Below are 12,162 nucleotides of genomic sequence, written 5' to 3'. Positions count from 1 at the left end.
AAATATCATATTTTCTGTGTCAGTATTTATTGTGTCTCCTTACCATACAGCTTAGTAATTCTGTACTTTGAACTACATTTTTAAAATAAATGTATATTATGGTTTAATTCAGAAATATTAAGATGCTAAGACTTAAAACTAATGTAGTAGACCTTGCTAGCTGCCAGTTAGCTGCAATATTAGCAAAAATGTCATTTCCGCAACACGTCTTTACCGCAGCAAATTTAGGTGCTGCGGTAAAGACCTTGTGTTGTGTTAGAGACAAGTTCAAGGTTTACTGTATATTTAATTACAAATATCCAGTCTATTGTAAATTATATTTAAACATGACATTTTGTAACCCTAGATGAGACCAAAATCATCAACAATAAGATCAAAGAAATGCAGAGAGGAAATGATAAAAGACCCAGAGAGGTATGCAGAGTATCTGCAGAAGGAAAAAGAAGGTTACAAAAAGAGAAAGAAAAATGGGCAGATAAAAAGTGTTTCCCAGCTGACAAAAAGAGGGACAATTCTGAAAAGAAGGCAGTGGAGGAAAAATTAAAGAAACCAGAGGGCAAAACACAAAGTACTGCACACATCAACTTTAGAAGATAATATTTTTAAACATGAAAAACATGTTCTTTACTGCAAAACAACTTTTACATATGCAATACCTTCTGTTTTCTGTTTATTTTACTGTTGTTCTGTACAGTAGCCTGTTTTTGATTTCAAGGCACTTTAACATTGTGTCCTTCAGACACAAGATGTCATTACCGCAGCTCTGCTTTCTTTTATTTTTTTCCCCAATTTCTTTTACATTTTTTTTGTTTTATTTCAAGGATTTTTCAGAGTAAACACGGAATAAACAAACAACATTGTCTCAGATTTCACACTCACTCACAAAGAAAAAAAGAAATAAAAACGTAAAAAAATAAAAACAAAAAAACGAAAAATAAAAAATAAATTACACGTTTAATACCTTAGACATAAGTTATAATGCTTACAATAATAAATACAGGTTCAGTAACTAAAGGTACCATCGTGAAGAGCTGCAAAACAGTCAATCATTAGAAATGCCCAAAGGTAATGTATAACTCAACCCTCATAGGAAACATTAGACATTAGAGTATCACCATGGAGCCTATAGTAACTTGCAATATAACGTCTGTGGTGTTATATTACATCTGTGGTGTTACTTCAAAATGACATAGACATAAGTGGCTGTGTCACCAGTGTTTGATTGAAATTATTTAACAAGCAAAATGTTCTTAATCTTTCATTTAAATGGATATAGCATATTAAACAAATTTTAAATGCATACCAATATATTTTATTAGAAAAGAACAAACAAGCATTTTTACAAATTCTGCCTCTCATTTGCCACCCCAATTGAAGAATGACCCATCTGGAATTTTCCTAGCCTCGTCAGGTGAGCTATTAGCTTTAGCATTAGCTCCGGTGACTTGATCATCGGCACTTTTAACTTTATTAGAGGCACTCGGCTTCTGCATTTTCGGGTCTTAATAAGAGTTTATGCTAAATGAAACAAGTAGACACACTTTAAAAGCAAAAACTAAATAAAACATGGTAAGATAACAACTTTGTCGAGAACACAGAGAGAAGCTCAAGCCCAATGCGTCTATACCTCACACATGCGCACTAGCCCCCCCCATTTATTTTTAATAACAGTATTTACAAAACAGTACAAAATTTGAAAATTACATTTTTATAGAAGTTCAAAAAGGAAAATGTATATCATGAACATTATTATATATAACGTTGCAGTAAGGACATTTGGTAAGAAGATGAGTTGAAAAACATAAAAAATAAACATGGTCCAGATTAAAACATTAATGACTTAACGATTTATATTACTGTAAGTATTACAGACAGAGCTGCAGAAACAACCATGTACAAAAGTTTTGGGGCACACCAATCAGACGCATTGAAACAGGTGTATAAAAAAAATCTCCTCATCATGCAGTCTGAATTTACATAAACAGTGTTTAGGAACAGCAGCAGCTCGACCATGTAAAGTCATAGAGCAAGTCACAAATGCTGAGATGCATGTCTCAAGTCTACTTTATTTATAGAGCCCTTTCCTCTACAAAGTAGACCAAAGCATGGTGCGTAAGAGTCACCAAACTTCCACTAGGATTAAAATCAGCACCAAAACTTCTGCAGGAACTTCATGGAATGGGTTTCCTTGACCAACAGCTGCACTCAATCAAGCAATCAATTAAATCAATATTTATTTATATTAAAAAAAGCTGACGAAAGTGCTGCACAATATAAAAGACTACAATGAAGACATAACAATAATCAGATAATAATAATAGTAAATATAATTATGAAACTGGTATATATAAGGGGGAATCACAGAATATTATAAGCCAAAGAAAATAAATGCGTTTTAAGATTAGATCTGAAAAAAATAACTGAATCAGTTCTTATGTCGGCCGGGAGGCTGTTCCATAGTTCAGGTCCAAAGAGCAATGGCACAATCACATCTATTCTTAGGTTTGGACCTAGAGATGCAAAGTAATTCAAATTCAGATCTTAGAGATTGCAAGAGAATGTATGTGTTGTGTCACACAGACTCAGACAAAGTTGGACAAAATTCAACAATGGTTCAGTTTTATTCCAGTGATCAGCAAAATGGAGTTATGCAGGTAAGTAAGGTTTGTGTCTGGATTATTGTACGGTTGGAAGATCCAAACATGGCCTATTATAAGATTTCTAACAGTGTCTGTCACTTATTGTTTTTTTATCTGTTGGTATTTGATAGAATCCATGATGTCATGTGTCTAAACAAGATGTCCAGGACCTCCAGCAGAAATATAGGCCAACAACATAAAAAATACAGCAGTATATTTCATTGTACACATGGAGTACTTTTTTATCCCTGTGTTCACCAAACCCATCTTGAGTGTTTGCTGCTATAAAGCTCATTTTTTAGTTTCATCTGACCATAGAAGCCAGTCCCATTTGAAGTCCCAGTAATATGCTGAAGATTGTTTTTGGATGAGCTAGGAGAATTTCTCTTGAAACCCTCCCAAACAACATGTGGTGATGTAGGTGCTGTTTGACAATTTTGTTTAAGGTTTTCTTACCCCAAGACTCAACTATTTTCTGCAATTCTCCAGCTGTGGTCCTTGGAGAGTCTTTAGCCACTCAAACTCTCCTTCTCACATGTCCTCTTCCATGCAGTTTCGTAACATTTTATTTTGATTGGAAATTCTTAATTATTGCCCTGATGGTGGAAATGGGAATTTTCACTGCTCTAGCACGTGATGAACGAATGACTCAAACCCGAAGACTCGGGAGATGAACTAATCAATTATTTTTCCGGCTCTGACTGGTTAAGTTTATGGGGTTGTAACGTGATGAACGAACAACTCAAACCGAAGACTTGTCAGATAAGAGGTGAGGTGTGCTAATCATAGACTAAAGACCCAGGTAAACAATGAATTAATTTTTTTCTGTTTCTTATACGATTATAGTTTTGTATTGTTTGTTGTGTGATCAACCTTTGCATAAGTAGTAGATGTGTTAGGGAAGTAGCACGTAACATTTTAATTATACTTTGCTAAAATTAACAAAATGACTCGAAAACAAGATTCGTTCATTTTGCTGAACGAGACTCAAAGGTCAGAGTCAGTAAAATGATCCGAACTTCCCATCACTACTGTGTTGCGTCTCTGAGCAACATGATGGTGTTTCGTTCCTGAATGAATCAATCAACCGTTTAAATGATTTGTTTCAATCGCAATGATTCACTTATTAACAATGACTTGCTGCCGGTTTTAATTTCACATTTAAAGTATCTTTTCATTTTTAAAATAATTGTAAATATCAGTATTCAACGTTTTTTGTTTAAAATATCAAAACATTGCATGTGTAATTTTTAATGAAACAACGGGCTTATTGATGTGGAATGACATGAGGGGAATTAATGACAGAATTTTAATCTCAAAGTACCCCTTATGAGTTTTTGGCAAACATTTAACGTGTAAGATGCAGTTTCATGAGCTCAGAGTACCTTTTGTGAGAATGGTAATATTGGTAATATGGTAATAAACAAAAAATACATTAACCTAAACACTGGTTGAAGTACCTCAGAAAAAATTATTACTATTATTTATTAAATAATTATTATTTTGTTGTTTTTAACTTTTTTGCACATTTGTGAATGTATTATTGTATAAGGTGCAATTCATCAGCTTTGTGTATCTTATGAGAATTAAAATGCATAATTTTGTTAGGTAGAGTGGTGTGAAAAAGTGTTAGCCCCCTACCTGATTTTTAATTTTTTTGCATGTTTGTCACACTTTAATGTTTCAGATCATCAAACAAATGTAAATATTAATCAAAGATAACACAAGTAAACACAACATGCAGTTTTTGAATGAAGTTTTTTATTATGAAGTGTCACATCCTCACCAGTCTAGGGTTGGCAAGGCCGGTGACAAGAATAATATAAAATTGGGAAAACAACGACACTCCTCCTCTCCTGTCACAGCTCACAATGACCACAACAGGGATTATTACAAGTTGACAAGTTTAGTATGTCTTGAATCAAGAAGCGCATCTCTTTGGAAGGGGATCCAGGCCAAAATAACAAACCAAAGTACTAACTAGGGGTTTAAACAATTAAATTACCTAACAAAGAAAGTTGCCAAAAGAAATACAGAAGTCTTCTCTAACTCCCTAGCTAGACAAAACAGGAGAAAATGAAGTTCACAAAATTAAAAGGCAATCCCCAACCTACTGCTTCAGGAATAACGGAGTAATTGTTCACAGATAACGAACAAATGATACAGAGAACGAATATATAGCTTAGTCCTTGCCGTGCAGGAAACGCTGTTTCACTAGATTTCAATGGCAAGTAAACAACACCTTTGTTTAACACACTACACTATCGGACTTAGTCTAGGGCAGGAGACAGAGGACGGAACGGCGAGACACCAGCGGCGGAGCTTCACGACGCGCACACTACAGAAGCTCTCCAACAATGCTCCGCTTCCCAGCATTTAAACGTTCCCGCTCACAATGTAATCTCTTGCAGCTGGTCCCAATCAAGCGCTGCCAGAAAGAAAGAGGGAGAGAGAGAAACGGCGCACAATATAGCATGTAACACAACACTGAAATACATCACACCGATTCACCATGTTTTCTGCACCTTTCTTATAGCGTATGTCTAAATCAAACTCCTGTACAATCAGTGCCCATCTCATTAAACGTTGGTTGGAGTTTGACATACGAGACAGAAATGTTAAAGGGTTATGATCTGTGTATACTACAAATCGATTACCCGAGTTTAGGTACACTTCGAAGTGTTGGAGGGCTAGAAGTAAAGCTAATGCCTCTTTTTCTATGACACTATAGTTCTGCTGACATTTGGTAAATTGTTTAGAAAAATAACTGACATGTTCAATGCCAGCGTCATCAGCTTGCATCAGCACCGCACCGGCGCCACGAGCACTTGCGTCAACCTGCAGAATGAAGGACAAAGCGAAATTTGGGGCAGACAGGATTGGAGCATTGCACAGTAAATCAAATTTTCATTCAGTGTTAAGGAGATCGGTAAGGGGCGCAACCACAGTGGCAAAGTTCTTAAAGAACCACCTGTAATAACCGGTCATTCCCAAAAAACGTCGTAATTCACGTATATTAGTAGGTGACGGAAACTCAGCAATAGCTTCAACTTTTGCACTCACAGGTTTGACCTAGCCCTGCCAAACTAGTTTCCCGAGGTAAGTAACCACAGCCTTGGCGAATTCACATTTACTGGGGTTAAGTGTTAATGATGCCGCAGCCAAGCACTTTAGGACTGCATTAAGGGTGCATAATGTCCCACGAAAAGGAGTAAACCACTATGTCATCAAGACTTCACAATTTCTTATTTCTGATAACACAGTTTGCATTAATCGTTGGAATGTGGCTGGTGCGTTTCGCATTCCGAAGGCCATCACTGTATATTGCATGAACGCATCAGGCGTGACAAAAGCTGACATCTCGGAAGCGTGCGACGTTAACGGCACCTGCCAGTAACCCTTAAAAAGGATGAGCTTGGTTACATAGCATGAAGAGCCCACACGATCAACACAATCTTCTATTCTGGGAAGTGGAAAAGAGTCAGCTTTAGTTACATTATTTACCTTTCGGAAATCGGTACAGAACCGAAGGGAGCCTTCAGACTTGGGCACAAGAATGCAAGGGGAACTCCATGGGCTCTGACTGGCGACAGGAAAACCATTAAGCACTAAGTACCCAACTTCACTTCTCATCACTTGACGTTTATACAGATTCACTCGGTAAGCATGCTGTTTTATGGGCGTGCTTTGACCCACATCGATGTCATGCATCAACACGTTAGTTTGGGAGGGAACATCGTTAAACAGAGAGGGATACTTGTTAATCAATTCGATGATATCATTGCGATGTTACTCAGGCAGATACGACAGATAAGTTGGCAGTGTGGACAGAATTGCAGAGTTTGAAAGCCTTCCACAAGAGGTTAGAGCATCTTTGTTAATTAAACCATCTACCTCCGGCGTATAACAGGCAGACCAATAACGTTCACTGCAGACACACTGTTAGTTACAGGGTTAACACCAGACTCATTTCTGTCAACATACGGTTTCAGCATATTTATATGGCAGATTCGGCTTTTACGCCGTCGATCGGGGGTGAGAACTGTATAATTAGTATCACTCAGTTTCCTTTCAATTGTATATGGGCCAGCAAATCGAGCATGCAAAGGAGAATTGGGTAAGGGCAACAACACGAGTACGGAATCTCCAGGTTGAAAACTGCGAGCAACGCTCTTCCTATCATACCTATTTTTCATCTTGGCTTGAGTGTCGGCAAGATGCTGCTTAGCGACGTCCCAAGCTTTATGGAGATACTCACGAAACGTACTCACGTACTCCAGGATCGGCATACAGGGAGAATATTTAGTAAGGAACTGTTCACGGATTAACTTCAAGGGTCCCCGAACTGTATGTCCGAACACAAGTTCGGCGGGGCTGAACCCTAAGGACTCTTGCACGGTACTTCTTACCGGCAGCATCAATAAGGGCAATCCATCCACCCAGTCTTTACCGGTTTCGACACAATACGTGCGCAGCATTGACTTGAGCATCTGATGGAAACGCTCAAGCGCACCTTGCGACTCTGGATGATAGGCGCTTGACATCTCATGTTGTATTTGCAGTTCTTTCATTCAGATTTTTGAGCAGAAATTAACTGTTCTCTACTGTAGGGCCTGGTCGAAACCAGAACACACACACATAATTTCGGACAAAACATTCTCGAGCGGGAATCAAAGCTTCCCTCCTGCTGATCTCCTGTCCTAAATCTTCTGGTCTCAGGAGACCTCTAAAAGCCAGAATATATTTGAGAAGAACATCTGGATGTCTTTAAAGAAGAGAACCTTCAGTGCTCGACCGGATTTATCATAAATAAAGTCGAACAGGGTAAAGACCTTGTCATCTGGGAAAACTCTGAAACAAACCCTCCCTGATTTCTCTTTCCATTAACGCAGTAATTCAATGATGTTATCTGCAGGGGAAGACGGTTTTACAGCCGACGTCAGAATTAAGGCAATTCCCAGATCTCCACGAAAGTGACACTCGTGACCTCGCGTTTCTCTCCAAAAGAGGAATGCGCCTTTTTTTGCTCTCTGACAGAAAAAGAGATGCAATGATTTGTTCAAGTATTTTAAAAGGGACAAATTATACTAGTTTCTGCTATTGAAGCAATATACTCGAAAACAATATATACAATATATTGTTAACATATATTAAGGTTTTCATGACATGTATAAGCTTGCTGTGTTATTGGAATTTATGGTATTGTTGTAATCTTGTGATGTATGATTTTCCTGATCAATATTTGTTCAGTTTCACATGCGTGGATGTGTTCATTTAGAATTTAGGATTGTTTAATCGATGCATTAACCGCGTAATGGATACAATTGATATATGTATTTTGGTTATAAGAAAAATACGTGGAGTTTGATTTCAGATGAAAGCTGATTTTATTAGCAATAATCTGGTATGGATGAAAATTGTCTTTTCCCATCATAATGTACAAATTAGGACACTTACAGGAATCTGCTAGGATATGTGTGTTATTTCATGAAATAAGGCAGCAGATAATGTATGCACGGAAAGAAGCTGTGCAGGGCGGGGCTCCGCCCCACAGGAAGAATCCGATTGGGTCAGTCGCCCGTGGGCGGATCCCAAATTGGCCCGTTAAAAACAAATACCCAACTGTGTCTCAGAGAGGGTTGTTGAAAAGAAAAGTTTAAGCTCAAGCTTAAGCTCAGCTCGCGCAGCACTCTCAGTCATTTAACATCATGATTGAGCAGTGAACTGAGATCAAGACTCAAACTTCCAAAGAACTTTAACATCTAAAGCCTCAGAAACTGAAACCTTCCTGGGAGCATCATCAAGTCAAAACGAAGCCAACCGACCACTGAAGAGTATTCTCCTGACAACGACCTACCAAGCACACAAACCGCGCACAATCCGCGCACAAACTTTCCTGGACCGGGAAATAATTGAACTCAACTGAAAGCCAGGAAAGTAAGACAATATTTCCTAAATCTGATGGAACTGGTTTTATTTATCTTTTAAGAGTAAAGACAGAAGATTTCCATGTGTGTGTGATTTCCCTCAGGTTGAAAATGAGCATTAGAACCTAAAACTCTCTTCAGATCAAGACAATTTATTGCAACGAATGTGTGTGTGTTGATACGTCTTCTGTTTGTGTCATTTAGCTTAGTATTATGTTAGAGTAGGGAAATAAACTTTGATTCTATTAAGAAATCTCTTGTCTGTTGCTATGTGATTTGCAAATCTTAATAACTTGCCAAAGATCGCGTTTACCTACTCTCATGAATTTGATAACTATTTCGTTTGTTTTATCGTTGGCCGCGAATAAGATAAACAAAATTGTCAAGAAATAACGGGCTGATTTTAATGCTTGCTGGACAAGTCGTTAATAAGGTATCGTTAACAAGGTATAAGTTGGACATTCTGATTAATCTCAATAAATCATATAAATATCGAATCTTAAGAGTGATTCCCTAAAAGCTAAAATTATAACAATGGTTCTAAAGTTTACTACACTACCCACTTTTAAGGGAACATAATTTTATTTCAAATATTCATCACCTTGGGACAGTTGCAGCTGTATAAGCAATTTACATTCAGAGCTCTCCGGCGATGAACCTAAGAACGAGCTAGAAAGATCAAATACATCAGCAAATTTTCTGGGCGCGAGTCACAGTGCACAACGGAAAAAGAGAAGGAAACTGTGACAGTGCATCATCTTGGCTGCTAACATCATGCTCCGCAGATACGATCGGGTACGTGAAGACATTAGTTCCAGCTAAATCATTACCTAGGATCATATCTACGCCCTCCACAGGTAATTGTGAATGCACACCGATACTCACAGGACCAGAAATAAGGTCAGATTTTAGATAGATAGATACAGCCCATTTTGATACCACGAATGAGCACATTATTACCAGTGTATGATTTTGATGAGAACGGCAGTGTGCTTTCCAGTATGATTGACTGAGCGGACCCTGTATCCCTTAACATTACATAGGTCTAGGATCAGAAGAACCATCTGGGAGCGCTACTGTATACATTTGCAGAAATGACTCGAAGGTAGAGGAATTTGATCGCAAACTCGACTGTTCAGGAACAGAGGTAAGGGAGGTAAATGCTACCCCTTTAGGCTTACCACCTGCTTTCTGCTGCCAAGCTTTACAATTTGAAATCAAGTGGCCAGGATCAAGGCAATAGAAAACAATACAAACTTGTTTTCTATCGGGCCATTTTGAAGCATTTTTCAATTCACTCGCAGGCCTGAAAGAGCTGTTCCCTTTATCTTTCCCCACATCCACGGTGGAGAGAACATTTGGCGCGCGCACAGGGGAAAATACAGTTTTATGCGAGAGCACAAATTTGTCGGCTAAAAATTGCAGCATCAGACAATTTAGAGACTTTCTGCTCATTTAAATGCACTACAATGTTCTCTACAGACTGTTCTTAAAATCCTCAAGCAAAATCAGTTCTTGCAAATCCTCAAGTGTGGCAATTTTGGTAGAGAGACACCACTTCTCAAACAACGCTTACTTTTCACGCGCAAACTCCACAAACGTTTGCTTGGCTGTCTTTGCAAGCCTGAACTTCTGCCGATACGCCTCTGGTACCAGTTCGTAATTTAAAAAAACAGCCAGTTTCACAACGTCAAAATTTAGTGAATCTTCAATTGGCAAAGCTGCACAAACTTCTTGGGCTTTGCCCACAAGATTGCACTGTAATAGCAATGCCCACATATCTCTGGGCATTATGAGAGTGGAATATTTTATGTAAATATGTATATCGACATGAAAACAGAGTTTAAAATAGTTGTTTACTTCATTAATTTTCTCACTCCTGCAAAAAGAGTTTGTACGCATGGGTCAGAGTTTGCGTGCAGGTGCGCAAATTTTCCCGTCAAGTTTGTTTTTATAAATCCCACCTTTTGCGTAGGAAGTGACATATGCCTCTTTCAGGGCAGGTTTTGTGCGTACGCAATGGTTATAAATGAGGCCCCAGGCAAGCAAGCTGTGGGCTTAAATAGGGTGAGTTAATGAGGTGGATGGTGTCAGGTGTGGTTAAAGGCTGACTGAGTGCAAATTGTGGATCAAGGAGCATGATGGGAACTGTAGTGCAGATGTTCAGATAAGCAGCAGACCAGAGATTGTGACATTATGCAAGTCAGGTAATTATTGTGGTACCTGGTTATGGAGGGATTTAAATACAAACAATAAAACTTTAAAAATACAAATTTTATCCAAACCAATGAGATCAAGACTGGTACGCTTACATTTGCGTTTCCCCTAACTGCATTTTTTCAAATTTTATAATGTTCTCTTATGTCCACAAAATTAGCAATTTTTAATAGCATATTAAAATATTAAATGGGTGCAGCTGTGACGTAAATTCTACTTCTGACGTAATCCAAGCGCTTGTGCTGCTTCTGACGAGAAATGGAGTCATGACACGACGCAACAACGCTTGCACCCAATTTAGATAGTAGATAAGGTGTTAGATCACAAGGCAATTAATTCAAATACTTTTTTTTTACAATTTACACTTCACATCATCTTGTAATCCTGTGTTAGCATCTCTCTAGTATTTCCTCATTCTACATGCACAAATCAGTGGGCGGGGCTAAAGAGGCAATAATGTAGAAGTAGGCATTTATCTTCTTCTCTAGAGGTGGTCTTTAGTTGCACTATGACATTATAATGTAACAAATTCCAAAATGTGTTATTTGCAGCTTGGTTTCAATAAAAGCTGTTTGAACTAACAAGAAAGTTTAAGTTTTGAGACTTACAGGAGATTTTCCAAGATACACCTATTATATATCAAAAGATCAAGGGAAATTTGATTTCTCAGTTCATGATCCCTTTAAGAAGCCTGGTCACAACATTTTGAACTAGTTGAAAGCGTGCGATAGATGAATGAGGGGCAACAATGTACAGTGAGTACATTGCCAAGCATCAAATGAAGTGTAAAGCACACCAGAACTGGACTCTGGAGCAGTGGACCTGTTCTGTGGAGTGATGATTCATGCTTCTCTGTTTGGCAGTCTGATGGGTAAATCTGGGTCTGGTGGAGACCTGGAGAACATTGCCTGCCTGACTGTAACATTTGGTGGAGGAGGGATAATGACATGGGGCTGTTTTTCTGGGGTTGGGATAGAAGGTAGTGAAGGGAAAACTTAATGCATCAGCATACCAAGACAATGCTATGCTTTCAACATTGTAGGAACAGTTTGGGAAGGCACTTTTCTATGCCAGCATGATATCTATCCAATCATGACATGAAAACAATTTGATTTTGTTTTGAGCCCTATACAGTGAACAGTGGTGCTCTTGTATACTTCATGTGGGAGTTATGCAAATATTCATCATAGTATCTTACTATGTAAGGAAACTAGGAAATGGTTACTAGTATGTTAACTAGAATATGGACAAATTAAAGGAAGCTTTATTTTCAGTTCTGGTGATGTAGTGAAGCGATGAGTTTCGTAATGCTGTTCAGCCATGTGAAGCAGAGGCGGAGCATTAACACTGTTAATATAAAAGAAACATTTAACTCTGGT

Source organism: Barbus barbus, assembly GCF_936440315.1.
Source record: "Barbus barbus genome assembly, chromosome: 48".
Lineage (NCBI taxonomy): Eukaryota > Metazoa > Chordata > Actinopteri > Cypriniformes > Cyprinidae > Barbus > Barbus barbus.
This window is presented reverse-complemented; position numbering follows the sequence as displayed.